The sequence below is a fragment of the Notamacropus eugenii genome, chromosome 3 (genome assembly GCF_028372415.1).
Source record: "Notamacropus eugenii isolate mMacEug1 chromosome 3, mMacEug1.pri_v2, whole genome shotgun sequence".
NCBI lineage: Eukaryota > Metazoa > Chordata > Mammalia > Diprotodontia > Macropodidae > Notamacropus > Notamacropus eugenii.
The window spans coordinates 198,307,110-198,322,735 of NC_092874.1; the positions used below are offsets into that span (position 1 = coordinate 198,307,110).

The 15,626-nt window shown below is 38.9% G+C and overlaps 1 protein-coding gene across 13 annotated transcripts in view; it reads left to right on the forward strand.

Annotated features, from left to right (window-relative positions):
• The window catches only part of GPR19 (G protein-coupled receptor 19), a 65,674-nt gene that overhangs the window by 27,231 nt on the left and 22,817 nt on the right, over positions 1-15,626 (forward strand). For 7 of the 13 annotated variants that reach the window (XM_072653899.1, XM_072653909.1, XM_072653904.1 and 4 more), the window contains 2 exons: positions 2,891-3,007; positions 3,991-4,147. The exons of 1 other annotated variant lie outside the window; for it this stretch is intronic. The gene's annotated coding sequence lies outside the window, so the exon portion shown is untranslated. Of the gene's footprint in view, positions 1-2,890; positions 3,206-3,990; positions 4,148-15,626 lie in introns of all 13 variants that reach the window. 5 more of the 13 variants (XM_072653900.1, XM_072653903.1, XM_072653906.1 and 2 more) reach the window with 3 other exon arrangements.

Sequence of the window (15,626 nt, forward strand, 5' to 3'; positions counted from 1 at the left end):
AAGCATTTGTAACACTTGTATTCATTAGTGCGCCAGATAGAATCTCAGCTAGACAGAGTCTGAGCTGGATTGCATTTGAGAGTCTTCATGGAGGCAAGATGGACCTTAAATACAGAAAAAACTATAGGAGGGATCTGGGGGGTGGTCTGATAGTCTAGGGTGATGGGAGGAGGTGTTAGGGAGGGTCTTGAGGAGATTGGGGTAACTAGTGATGTCCTTGGGTGGGATGCAGGTGGGGTAATCCAGAGGTAACAGACTATGGAAGGCCAGGCTAGGCCAAGGGAAACAGATTTGAATATAAAAGATTCAGGAGGACCTGACTACAAATTTGAGTTTGAAAGGCCAGGTGGGGAGATTCAAGGGGAGTTCAGGGAGGTTTCCAGAGTCTGAACCCCCATCAGGCAGAACATACTGGTTCATACTGCACATACTGGTTCTTACTACATATACTCCAAGGATTGAGCTTTCATTGTCCAATTCCCTGTTACATTTGAATTAATGAATCTGTCCTGAATTGAGTCCACCAAGTTCTACCTAAATTAGTGAAGCAAAGTGGCTTCACTGTATCTAAGGTCTTAACTTACTGTTCCAAAGAGGTATAAATCTCATCTAGGTATGGTCTATGGGCTAAAATTCAGCTGCCACCTGTTTTTGTCGGTCCACTAAGCTGGGAATGGTTTGTACTTTTTTAAATGCATTAAAACTTTATTCCAAATATAAAAACCATTCTTAGCCTTACAAAACCAAACATCAGGCAGAATTTGGTCTAAGGGCCATAGCTGAACTTCTGTTGCACTAATCCACATCCCTGTCATAGCTATTGAAGACAGTTATCAGCTGTCTGAGGTCTCACTAGGTCTAAGTACCTCCATGAAGTCCTCAAAAATCTACTAACCAATAGCTGTGTTATCACAATTAGTATGTCTAGGTAATTTTAAGAATAGAAATCTCACCTTTGTTTGGTCAATGAGGAAATTCTGTGGGTTTCAGGTAAAATTGTACCAGAATTAGAAATTTCATTTGAGTACTTTAAAAAAGTGTTCTGAGGGCTTACTGAACAGGGTAAAGATATAATAGGGGCTTATCTGAGATTCTCTGGTCAATGACCATCCTCATTTAGCATTGCCAACTGTTGTCTCATGCTGACATTTTCTAAAGGGTACATTTTATACATGTTTATAATTGTACTTTTTTTCTAGCTTTATCAGGGTTAAAGGGAATATATTCTCTCAGAGCTATCACTTTTTCCTTTGGCTCTGGAATCAGTCACTTGGTATTGTCACACATAGGGTGAAGAGACAAACTATGTAGCAAATAATAATGGAGGATAGCAGTGTGGGTGAGGAGGAAGACAGATAATACAAAAAAGCATGAAGTCTCCCAAAACTAGAGAATATAAAAATTAATAAATGGTGAATAAATAAATTAAATCACTAACAGGAAAGATTATTTTTTTGTGAAAAGGGAAAAAGAACCATTCTAGAGGTCTTATATTTCCTTCCTCAGGAACTTTTAATTGTATCCAAACTAATACTGCTACTCAAGACTGTGCCAAAAAACTCACTTCACTCTTTTCTGTGTAGACACAACCTAAATAATGCAGTCTAATAATAATCTCTAAGCATTTTTTAAAAGAATCTGAGTGTAAATAAAAGAACAAGTTTACAATTTGGTTTATTCATTCTGACTGGCTCATTTTCCTAAAGAAAATGTGATATATTTAGGCAAAAGTGAGCATAGGATTCGAAGTAGGGGATAGGATAATACATTTTTTACATGGTTTCTATATTGGCTGTCTCTATGGTGTGTATGACATGTATTGAGACATATGTAAGCCCAATTCTGTTTATCACTGAGAAATTATACTCATTTATTTATGTTAAGGATTCAAATTTTGTCTGAACACATGGAAAACCAATTAACCCATAATGAACTGGGTCAACTTGCAGGGTTCAAGTTCCCTTTCACTAAACGTCTTTAAATAGAGATTCTATAATAACTTTGTTTTGAGTGGTCATGGGATTCATGATTTGAGTAGATGTTGGACTGAATAGTCTCTGATGCTCTGTTTTAAAAGTAGATTTTTCTCAAATGTAGAACAAGCCAAAATGGCATGATTTGTATATTTTAGAATGCTATATTGAATGGATTTTGCTTTTTTAAAGCTTCTGTTGAATAATTAAATTACTTTTAGAAGATAATACATTGAGCCAAGTATGATTTTTAAAAATAATATATGAAGTTCAACTGGGGCCTGAATTTTTGCAAACTGAAAGTTAGTATTTTCACTACAATTTTCCCCAAATGTGTATGCTTATAATTATTTTACAGCAGGTTAAAAGTCAGCCAAGTGCCAGTCTTAAAGAAAATGGCAATTCTTTGTGCCTGATTTTTGACAGTGAAATAGTCCAAATGACACCTAAGAGAATACCTTTCTCAAGTTTTATTATGTTTAAATTTTAATTCAGTCCTTCATTAAAAAAAAGAACTAGCATCTCCTAAAGCCAGCATTTTTAGGGTATTTGCTGTTTTTTATGGAAGAGAATAAAATGATTATCATTCAGTCCTTACATATCAAATGCTAGGCTTTGAGTTGTGCAGATATTCCACTTTGAATAGGAATCTATTTCTCATGTTTTTTCCAGGATTATTTTGTGAAGCTAGAGCTTTCATCCATTTGAACTATTTTAAATAGCCTCTCTAGATTAGATGTGATGGGGGATGGTGTGAGTTAAGTTTGCAGTCTACATATTAATTCTGAAATCTTTTCAGGGTATAGGGTCAGTAACAATCCAGTAGTGAAAGGGCCCATTAGGTAAATTTGGCTCTAAGAATGTTAATTGAAAACCCCCTTCACTCATTCAATTCTTTTCTCTCTGCCTTTCTTCAGTTGCTGAAGTCCCATGGTGACCATCATTGAAAGAAATCATCCTCTTCTGCAGTTACACAACACCATGGCAACTGGGACATCAGCTGAGCTGGATAGAGGCTAAATACACAGCTAGAGGTTTCCTTCCTACTTTGTAAATCCTACTCTCTATGAGGCCCTAGGGAAGAAGACAAAGGCTCATAGATATGCACAGAAACACATCTGTTCCTATGTACATATATAAAAATACATCTATACAAGAATATGGATGTAAATCTAGATTTATTATGATCCCTATTCCCTATGAAACCTCCTCTGCCCCACCATCCAGGTCAGGTATTTCTAAAGTTTCAACAGGAAAATACAGGGGAGTGGGGGAGTGAATGGAAGTTGGTTGGGGGACTGGGTAGGGGAGGAGTAAACCCTTGATTCAAAGGGAAATGAAGGACATTGTGTTGCATTATCAGTTAATGGGAGGGGAAGTCAGAATCCTAAATATATGTGCTGACTTGTGGTTACATGCAGGGCAAAAAACTATTATTTCACCAAATGATGAAATCAGCTAATTCCTTTAATCACCTCTGGGGCAGGTGGGGCAATGCTGTCCTTGGTGCTGAAGATATTGTCTTTCTTGGGGTAAGAATGTTCTGATACAAGTTAAAGGAACATCTTTCCTGCTCTGAAGTCAGAGTAACTATTCTCTTCAATGGCCAAATACAGTCTTCATGGTGATTAGAGAGTAGGGTGGAATAATGATAGGGGAGAAAGTACTATTTTAATTTCTAACCTGAAAATCATGCAAAACCCAGATGAAAACCTGAGGTGGAAAACAGAAAGGGAATGGGGCTTTTTTTGTGTGTATTAGTAAGTGCTTCCTTTCTCATGCTGATTTTCTTGCCTAGAACCAACCAATCTAGTTCAGATATTTCTGCTACTTTGTTGCTGAAAAGAAGGGGGTAGGGAGATGGTTAGATTCTTCCACTAAGCCACATGATCGATTTCCCATATGACACATTCCAGAGCCCTGGAAAGAAAAGGGGAGGGGTGCTAAGAGTGGGGATGGGGACGGGAGGATGGTTTAGTAGTCAATCCCGCAAAACGTCATCTTGTCTCTATACCAGGAAGCAGGCAATGAGCCAGGCGAAAGGCAGAGAATAGACATGACTGCGCTCCAAAGCTTCTCCCGTGATCTGTGGCTTTTTCTAGATTCTTGTTCAAGGGGAATTACAGGCAGAAAACACCCAAGGAGAAGACATCGAAGATCAAGTCATAAGCAAGGTAGGTAATAGGTACTCTGCAACAAAGGGATTAAAATCTCTTTCAGATGACACAATGTTATTTTTCCCCTCCAGGAAATTTGGAAATTGAGACCTACTTGGGTCCTGGTTAGGGTCTCTTAGACTGGAGATTTTACATGAAACAAAATAAATTAAGGAAGGTTTCTGTCGAAAACAAATTTGACAGAGATTGTATGGAAAAGGCTGATCCCTTGTTTCCTACAGAAAAGGAAAGAATTAGTTTTCATTGAATCCTAGAAGATATGCATGTGGGGGAGAGGGGACAGAATCACATTGATGAAACCTAATTTTGCTTGCAGTAAAATCCCGAATCATCCTTTTTATCTGACGTTCTCAGAGAATATGGATAGAGTTTTAGGATATTTGGGTAGATACGAGACAGCCTTTTGCTTTGCAATTATCCTTGTGAGGTTTTCAATCATAAGAGATCTTATTATACTTTAGGTCAACTCTGAAAGGAAAATTAGAATATAAAACATTAAGATAATATGACTAAGGAGATCACTTAGTTCTCAGAAGTGGAGAGGCTGTTTGCAAAGAGAATCTCTTGTAGATTTTTAACCTTAGTAGATCTCACCATTTTTACACAGCACAGAGTGAAATGAAGAATTAGTAATCGGCAGGTTATTTCAAATGATATATAGTCAATTTGGCCAGATCAGGATTTATAATTGGTTGATCTGCTAAAAAATGCCTAGAGCAGCCTATAGAAAGGATGATGTTCATTGTTAGTTACCCCCAGGGGGCTGCCTACATAGTCTCAATCACCTAATAATTGGCAACATTGTCCTTCCTTTTGTGGTACCATGATAACAAAATGCTTTAAAGAAAGTCTAGGATAAAGAAAAGAGCACAAGTTTTCTTTATCAATCAAAAAGCATTTATGGAGTGTCCATTATGTACCAGGAAACATACAAGGCGTTGGAGATACAGATGCAATGAATGAGACTATCCCTACAGACACATAGGGGACATTCTAATGGGAATGAGAATAAATACATAGAAAAATAGATACAGAATAAATCCAAACAAATACAAAATATTTTAAACATTTAAATTTAATAAATATTTAATTTAATTTAAATAAATATTTAAATATTAGGTTGGGGAGGGAGGGCATCGCAGTTGGAGGAAATCAGGAAAGGCTTCATGTAGAAAGTGGTAGTTGTGCTGCATCTTGCAGGAAGAGAGGGATTCCAAGAGAGCGAGGGGAGGAGGCTGAGCATTCCAGGAAGGGAATGCTAGAGGTGAGGCTTGAAGGTGGGAGATAGAGGCTCCTGTATGAATAACAAAGAGGTCAGTTTGCCTGAAAAGAAAAATGTGGGAGGGGAAGAAATACCCACTGAGGTTGGGAAAAAAAGATTGGGAAGGACTTTAGAAGCTAAACAGAGAAATTTATATTTAATCTTATTTAATTTTAGTCAGTAAGGAATCAGGAAGTTGAGTGACACAATCAGAACTGTATTTAAGGAAAATTACTTTGTCAACAATGTGTAGGATGGACTGGAGTGGTGAGAGACTCAAGGAAGAAAGACCAATCAGGAAGCTATTGCAGTAGCACAGGTGAGAGGATGAGAGCCTGAACTAAGAAGGTAGAATTTTCTAGTGGAAAGAAGGGATTGGATGCAAAAGATGTTTTAGACATAGCAAACAGAAAGATTTGATGACTGCTTGATAGGTGAGCTAAGGGAGAGTGAGGTGTTAGGGCAGCTAGGTGATGGAGTAGATAGAGCTTTGGTCTTAGAATCAGGAAGACCTGAGTTCAAATCCACTCTCAGATCCTGACTGGCTGTGTGAATCTGGACAAATCATTTAACCTTTCTGCCTTGATTTCCTCATCTCTAAGATGGGGATGATAATAACAGCACTTACAGCTCAGAGTTGTTGAGAGGATCAAATGAGATAATTGTAAAGCACTTAGCACCCTGCCTGACACATAGTAAGTGCTATATAAATGTAAGTTATTATTACTAATGCTGAGATTATAAGCCTGGGAGAATGGGACGATGGTGGTGTCCAAGACAAAAGTTGTGAAGTTTGGTAGAAGAAAGAATTTGGAGGGATAAGTGGTGATAATGTACTCAGTTTGGAACATGTTGAATTTAAGAGTCTCTGGGACATTTAATGCAACCTTTTGAAAACCATTCCACATTTGAAGACCAGGCGGCTTAACTAGATTTTTAGTAAGACTTTTAGTAAGTTTCTGCAGTTAAATAGTTTATAAATCTAAGCATGTGAAGCACATACTGAATCTATTATTTAGCATTTGGATTTGTTATTGATTTAAAAAGATAAACCATTATTATACTTACAAATAACCTAATATTTCCATTGATAAATTAAAATATTTTTATGTTTAAATAAGCTAAAGAAAAAGTTTCTGGATGTTTCTCTTTTCTAGCCCTTCTCACTGTTCAGCCCATTGTATCTGGCTTTTGACCTCCTTCAACTGAAAGTGACCTTTCCAAAATTCCAAATCAGTTTCTCAATTGCCAAATCCAATGCCTTTGTCTTAACCTTCATCCTTCTTGACCTCTATGCAACATTTGGTACTATTGACTGTCCTTTCTTGGACACCTTCCCCTCTAGGTTTATGTAACGCATGCTCTCTCTCTCTCTCTCTGTCTCTCTGTCTCTGTCTCTGTCTCTCCCCCTCCCTCTCTCTCTTTCCCTCTCTCTTCCCCCCTCTCTCCCCCCCCTCACCCTTTCTCTCTCTCCCCTCCCTCTCTCTCTCTTTCTCTCTCCTTCCCCCCTTCTCTTTCATCTCTCCCCAGTCCCCTCTCTCTCTCTCTCCCCCTCTCTCTCTCTCTCCCCCTCTCTCTCTTCTCCCTTTTTCCCTCTTCCCTCCCCCTTTCCTCTTCCACCACCCCCACTGGTTTCCTATTCTCTCCAACATCAAATGCAAACTCCTCTATTTGGCATTTATAGCCCTTTACAATCTGCTCTGACCTACTTTTCTAGCCTTTTTACTATCCTTAACACAGACCAAGGTCCAGACAATTGTCCTCTTCCTGTTCCTCATGCACAGTATTACATCTCCTTTCTCTGCATCTTTATACTGGTTATCTCCTATCCCTAGAATGCACACCCTCCTCACTCCTATTTCTTAGAATCTTTAAAAGCTAAGTTCATGTGCCACCTTCTACAGGAAGTCTTTCCTGATCCCCTAGCTGCTAGTGCCTTCCTCTTCCCCCTAAAATTTTTAACCTAGTATTTATTTTGTATACTGAACATTTTATCCATAATTTTATGAACATATTGTCTCCCCTGACAGAACATAAGCTTCTTAATTGTAAGGACTGTTTCATTTTTGCCTTTGTAAGCCCAGAATCTAATAGGTGCCTAACACATAGTTGGTGCTTAATAAATGTTGGTTAGTTGATTGATTGTTAGTACTACCAGACCTAGACTTTTGTGAGGGATTAAAGCCATCTACCACTTGATAAAAGTGGATTTTCCTGATGTCCATAGAAAGTATGGTATGTGTTGGGTTCATCCTGAGCATACCAAGCAAAACAAGTAGATCTGCCTATGAAGAGAAAAGGAATAGACCATATTTCAAATTATGTGAGATTCTTCACCAGATTACTTCAAGGATATTAGGCTTCTATCTTTCCTAAAAGGGCTCTAAAGCAGAAATTCTTACCCTTGTTTGTGCCATAGACTCCTTTGTCAGTCCAGTGAAATCTTTGAACACCTCAGAATAAATGCATAAAATAAAATACGGAAAATTTTGAAAGAAACCAATTATATTTGAAATAGTTGTCTAAGAGTTATACCCACGCAAACACAGACAGGTGCATAGGTATCAGATTATGAATCCCTACTCTAAAGTCTCATCATCCTCCTAGGCCAAAAATACTCCACTCATCTACTCACTAATTCACCACTAGAGCTTCATTCCCTCAGCTTAAAGATGATAAGTATCACAGGTTTCGAGCTGAGAAGGCCTCTGACAACATCAAATCCAATCCCTTCACTTTATAAATGAAGAAATAGACCTAGAAAAGTTAGGCAACTTGCCCCACAACATTCAGTTAGTTCTTAGTGTGAATGAAGTATTTGACCAAAGGTTTTGATGAGTGTATAGGATCAGAATAAGGAGATAGGAGACTTGAATGTGAGAATGAATGGATTTTATCAAAAGTAAAAAATAAAATCTGTAGACCAGGACAATGAAGACCAAATTTGCCTTGCTCATAATTTTGCTCAAGGACCACCCTGCTGCCCAGATGAATAACTTTTTCTTTCTAGCACCCTCTCTAAAATTTGTCTCTCAAATGTTTGTTTCATACTTTACTCCAAAAGATGATCAATTATTCTGAGAATTTCAGAGTTGTAAGGGATATCCATGACCATCTAGTCCAACCCACACCTGAACATGAGTTTTCTTTACAGCATATTCGAAAAGTACTCATCTAGCCTCTGTCTGAAGACTTTCAGTGAGGCTCTTTAACTTGCACTTTGCCATTTCTAGTCATTGATTTTCTAGTTCTGCCCCCCAGAACCAAACAGAACAATCTGACTTCCTCTTCTATAATACGACCCTTAAAATACTTGAAGAGAGCTATTCAGTCTTCCACTGAGTCTTCTCTAGGCTAAATATCCCCAGTTCTTTCAAATGATTTCATATGGTTTTTGACACAAGGCTATTCACCATTCTGGGAGCCTCCTTTGCTTCTAAACTTTCAGTGTCCTTTCAAAACTATAATGACTTGAACTGAACGTAGTCCTTTACGTGGAGGCAACATGGTGTATGAAAAGGGAATTAGATTTAGATTCTAGAAGACCTGGATTCAAATCTCAAATCTGCCACTCTTTGGGAAAATCACCTAACTTCTCTGTTTATTCATCTGCAAAATAAGTAAGGTCAGATTAGCTGACCTCTCAGCTCCTTTCTAGCTCTCAATCTAAGATTCTATGACCAGGGCAGAGTATAGCAGGACTATTATCTCCTAATTCCTGTAACCTATTTCTCTTAATGTAGCCCAAACTTGCATTCAGATTTTTGACCTCCATATCCCAATATAAACCCAAACTGAGCTTTCAGTCAACAAACTACTTATAATGCTTGCACTGTACTAAAAAGTAGATCTACAAAGAAAAAGGGAAAATAATCCCTGCCCTCAAGGAGCTTATATTCTAATGAAATAAACAACATATACATGAATAGACATATATACCAAAACTTCCATATCTTTTTTTCATACAAACTTTTCTTCATATGTCTACTTCTTGTATTTGCGAAGCTGATTTTTTGAACCCAAGTGTAAGGCTTTTTACTTACGCCTATTAAAGTTCATATTGTATTTGGCCCAGTGTTCTAGCCTGTCTTTTTGGACCTTTTCCTCTTTGTCTGTTAGCTCTCTCTCCTAGCTTTGTGTTATTTGCAGATTTGATAAGCATGCCTTCTTATGCCTTGATCAATCCAAGTCATTGATTAAAGTGTTAAACAGTCATAAATATTGATTGAACAAGGCATGAGCTGGCAAATCTGCTATTTCCATCGAACAGGTTGGAATCTAGCTCTAGGGAAACTTGGAGAGTATTTGGTGGACACTATCAATAAAGTAAAAGTTACAAAATCCAGTGTGAACAGGAACCATGTCCAGTGCTTTGCATACAGTGTGGGGGCTGGGAGTTGGTAGATGAGGATGTAAATGTTTATTGAATAAATACTTCAATGTGAATTAAGACCAATACATCTGGATGAACACCCAATGAATTCATCTGAATTCACTATACACACCCAAAATATCTGCCAATAAGGTCATGAGTAGCTTCTAATACAACACACTCCTTGAACATAGGAAGTGTTCAATAAAAGTTTAGTGAAAGAAAAAATATAAGAAACTGTGGAGTCAAGTCCACAGGATGAAAGGGATTTTAACCATGAGATATTTGGAGACATACCTTTTTTTTGTCATTCCCTGAACATCTGCAGGGACAGAGGAATAAAAGAGATTATAGAATCATAGAGTCTCAGAGTTGGAAGGTACCTGGAAGAAACTACGAATTCAAACTTCTGCCTAGTATGTAAATCCCATATATAAAAACTCTCCAACATCATAAACTGGAAGAAACTATGAATTCAAACTCCTGCCTAGTATGTAAATCCCATATATAAAAACTCTCAAACATCATAATCTAGCTCTCTCTGGAATGCCTCAAATTATGGAGAGTTCACGAAGCTGACTAAAGTCCATTTCTGAATTTCTGTAATAACTAGAAAGTTCTTCCTTATCTATACTCTGCTTCATTCCAGTGAAGGAAGGAGGAAAATGCCATGTATTAAGTGCTTACTACGAGGAAGGCACTGGGGAAGTGCTGGGGATACCAATACAAAGGAATGATAGATATAGTCTCTGCCCTTAAGAATCTTATACTCTAATGGAGGAAAACAACAGTTAATGGGGAATTGTGAGCAAAGAAGGATGAAATCACTCAGCTGGTGAGTAGAGTCACAGGACAGTTGAATGATGGCCTTTTCTAGAAGCAATGAAGATAATATTTGTAAAAAAGTGCCTAGCACAGTGCCTGGCACATGGTAAATTGCATATAACTAAGTATATAAATGCTTATTCCCTCCCCTTTACTGCCAGTAATAGTATTGATCTAGAGCTAGTTCACTCTTCATGAAACAAGAGGTGGAAAGGGGCATAGAGGGGAGGGAAGAATGTTTGTGCTGGCACAGAAGGAAAATGGTATGATTCAGTGGCTAGGGCTGGCCAGATGGAATGATCTCTCACAAATGAACAAGGCTCACCCCAAACCATTGCAGGTAGTTGGAGTCATGATAAAGGATGGATAACCTAGGAAGTCTGCTGCTATCCCAGACAGTCCTCATCTTGTCACAACCAGCTCCAGGTCCACAAATTGCTTGCCAAAAAAGCAGTGACTCCCTAGAGAATCCTTAGACATTCAGAATTCACTTGGACTTCGGAACTATAATGTTTGCTCCAATACTAAATCTCAACTTGAACCCTTGGGCCAATTCCAAGGATGCCCAGAGTGTCCTTAAGTTTAGTCAGTTACCATTCTGGTGGCAGTTTTCTTGTCCAGTAAGTAACTATTTTCTGAAAAGAGCAGAAGTTATATATGATCAGAGCCAGTGCATCTTTCTGCCATTTTTGGCATCTGGTGAGGCAGCACTCAAATGGCCATTACCTCCCTCTAAGTGAATACCTGAAAAAGCCAAGGTCCCCCACTGCATCCTGTGTCATCTCCAGACTTCCCGATGAATATCTGGTCACTGGATCCAGATGGCTCAGGAGGAGAAGTGAGGCTGATGACCTTGCACAGCCCTCGCTCACTCAAAACAAAGTCAAGTGCAAGTCTTGTCATCATTTCTCTGATGGCATGGTCTTCTTTGAAGAAGGATAAACACAACAGCCGAAAAAGTAACACGCCTCACGTTTCACCTAGACACTAATACCATCTTCCCACTCCCATTGCCTCATCTAATTCACCTTCAAACAGATTCAATAATAAAAGATCACTAAAAAAAAGCAAAACCAAAACCTACCATATCTAAATAGGACTGGCCCTTTTGGGAAACCCCTTGCATCACTACTAGTGTGACACAAGGTTATTGATTACTTCTTCAGGGCCATATCTATTAAAGAGAAACAAACCGGACCAGCACCTTATGTGTGACTCCCTACAACAGGAAGATCCTGATTACATAGTAGAGCTACATGACGAGATCCAGAGGCAATGTCTTCAGTACATGATGTGCTGAGACAAGCTGTCCTTCACAGCTTCATCATTTTATGATTCTTTCCCTGGTTCTTTCATCCAGCTTGATGCATCAGGAGGCCTGGATTCATATTCCGATTCTAACCACACCACCACTCGGAACCTCACTTTCTTCATCATTAAATGCCTTACAAATTCAAGCTGCAATTATTTCATTTCTGAGTTAGTAGGAATAGTTATTGTCCCTGTGCTAAAATCAAAGAGATAGTAAAGTACAACCCAATACTCTTTTAAGAAGTTGAGATTAGGGGATAGGATTAAGACCTACCCACCAGGCTATTGTAGTTACAATCAGAATCTTAATGAATGTAATTGTTTTGTTTCTGAGGCTTTAATGGGACCCACAAATGGACATCATAACAAGCTGCACATCAACTAGGGCAGCTGGTAGAGTGGAAAGAGCACTAGGCTTCAGGTCAGAAGACCAAGGTTCCAACACAAATCTGCTGCTTATTAACCATGTGAATATGGCTCAATCACTCACTTCAGCCTCAGTTTCCTCAAAAGTAAAAGGGGATTAGTAGGTTTTGCACTTCTTCACACAGGTTGTTTTGAGAAAGGTTTACTTTGTAAATTTAATAGCATAGTATAAATATGATCTGGCATTAATAACAGGGTTCAGCTATATCTACTGTACAATATTTACAGAGTTACCATAACAGTTTTCAGGTGCAAATAGGGCATAGCCAGGAAATATATCCAAACTTTGAAGCAAATAGTTGGTATAGTATATAAAGGCTGGAAGTGCTGAATTCAAATTTGACTTTAAACACTTGTTAGCTGTATACCCTCAGCAAGCCAGTTTCCTCATTTTCTAAAACAGATAATAATAGTGTCTATTTCCCAGGGTTATTGTGAGGATAAAATGAGATAATAAAGTTTATAAAGTGCTTTGCAAAACTTAAAGCACGCTGTAAAGTCTAGCTATTATTATTATACTTGGCCTTTGAATCTCATTTAAACTCTGTTTCCTTCAGATTTCTTCCTGCCATGCTAGCAGTTAACGCAGAAAATGTGCCTGTCTAGCAATCTAGATAGGTATCTAGCCTAATTAAGCTAGATCCAACAATATGGCCAAACAGAGCAAGCTGTAGTCCAAGGGGGCAGGGACTAAAAGTACATACCCAAAACTATGTCCCCCACTCTGCATTTTTCCCCAGAAGGTTCTTGTTATATAGGAAAGATACCTTTTTTTAAAATAGTATCACTCCTTCATTCTTTAACAGGGATGGCTTTATCAAACTAATCAATATAGAAAAGCAGGACCCTAAGAGAATGGGAAACAGAAGAAAGAAATTTTGGTAGGAGGAAAGATATTGAGAAAGGATTGGCGCATGGTCTTCGGCTGGAAAGAGCAAGCCTGGATGAGGTGCCATCCCGAGAACCTGAAACAGATTATGGGAGTCATTGAAAAGAGGAGGAAGGAATCTTAAAGAAGACAAGTATGGATAGAGGGGAAGCAAAAACCAAAAATACATCTTATACTCTGAAATTTTGCTTTGGGTTAGACGTATAATCCAAAATAAATCTAATGGACTGAGCAATATGAAAGGAAGACAAAGAAAATTCTCATCTCTAGTCTAAGAAACAGCTATATTTTTAAACCAGGGCTCACAAACCATAGAGCCATTGCAGGAACTTAACAGTTGGCAGATCCTACTTGCCTTTAGAATATGCCAAAAATAGGAGTGTCTAGTAATAGGTTTAAAAAACCCCCACAAATATCCAAAAGGAAAAGAAATTAGCCCTTGGTAACATCATTACCCTGCTCTCTGCTATGTGTCTCCATAGAGCTGTTCTGTGATAAATACATGCTCAAAACGTTCATATTCTGGGCTGGGCAGGTCACCTGGATTGCTCTGTGCTACCATCTGCCGGTCTTCACCTGTGATGCAGCTTCTTTGCTGAGATGTTGGCGGCTGTTATTACCTCAACTCTGAAAATCCCCTAGCCTCAGTATATCTCTCTTGATACTCAGATCAGACCCAGCCAGGTATCTAGAAAAGCCTTTGGGAAAACCTTGTCTTTTGAACTTCCCATTCCTCCTCTATGGCTAATAATGATAGCTAGCATTTATATAGCTTTGCAAAATGCTCCACATAGGTTATTTCATTTGATCTTCACAATGACCCAAAAGGTAGGTGCTATTATTATCGCCCCATTTTAAAGTGAAGAAACTGAGGCTGAAAGGTTAAATATCTTGCCTAGGATGACACAGCTAGTGTCTGAGGCAGGACTTAAACTCAGGTCTCCTTGACTCCAAGTTCAGCATTACCAAGTCCATCTAGTTGCTATCCCAAGTTAATGTAATTCAGTGCACAGAATCTCTGGATTTTCAATGGATCCATGTTTGAATCCTGGTTCTGTCACTTACAGTCTATGTAATATTGGATAAGTCTCTTTTCTTATCTAGGCTTCCCCATCTGTAAAATGAAAGGGTTAGACTAGGAAAACTCTAAGGTGTCTTCTAGCTCTAATTCTATGATCTTATGTATTACATCTCTCAGTCTGTTACCATTTTGTTTTTCTTTGTTGGTACAAACCTGTTAAAAGGGCTGGTGACCTTTGCCCTAATTCTCTCCAGCAACAAAAGAGTTGCCTTTCTCAGTATATTTATAGGGTAGGGAATTTGGTACTATTTTAATGTGTAAGAAAAAAATAAATAAATTTAAAGAGAAAAATCAAGAAATTATAACCTTAAAGGTGGCTAGCAATAGTATTTTCACTTGAAAAAGCTTTCCTAACCTCCACACTCACATCTCCAACTACTGATTGGACATCTTGAACTGGGTGTCCTATAGCAACATATCTAAAAATGAATTATCTCTTCACCTCCTCTTCCCCACCCTACCCCCACCAATCTTCCCCTTCTTCCTCACTTCCCTATAAGGATAACACTATCCTCCCAGTCACTCAGGCTTGCAACCGAGACATCATCTTCATCATCCTCATCCTCTCTCTCTCTCTCTCTCTCTCTCTCTCTCTCTCTCTCTCTCTCTCCCTCTCCCTCCCTCCCTCTCCCTCTCTCCCCCCCTCCCTCCCTCCCTCTCCTCCTTCCCTCCCTCTCCCTCTCTCCCCCCCTCCCTCCCTCCCTCTCCTCCTTCCCTCCCTCTCTCTCTCTCCCCGCCTCTCCCTCTCCCTCTTTCTCACTACACTCATGTCCAGTCTGTTTACAATTCCTATCATTTTTGGCCAACACAACATCTCTAGTAAATGCTCCCTTCTCTCCTCTGACACTGCCACTGCCCTGATGCTGGCCCCTGTGACCTCACATCTGGACTACTACAACAGTCCACTGCTTGGTCTCCTTGACACAAGGTTCTCCCCACTCCAATCTGTCCTCCACTTAGCTGTCAAATCAATCTTCTTAAAGTACAGGTCTGACCATGTTGTCCTACTATTAAATCTATACCAGTGGCTTCCTATCACCTCCAAAATCAAATAGGAAATCTCTGTTTGATTCCAAAGCCCCTTCATAACCTGACTCCTTCCTATGTTTCCAATCTTCTTACACCTTACTCACCCCCATATACTCTGTTCCTCAAACAGTACATTCCATCTGCCAACTCCAGACATTTTTACTTACTGTCCTTTATGCCTGTAATAATTTTTTTCCTCCTCACTCCCATTTCCTGACTTCCCTGGTTTCCTTCATGTCTCAGCCATGCCCTGGCTACTTCTTAAACAGGCCTATTCAATGA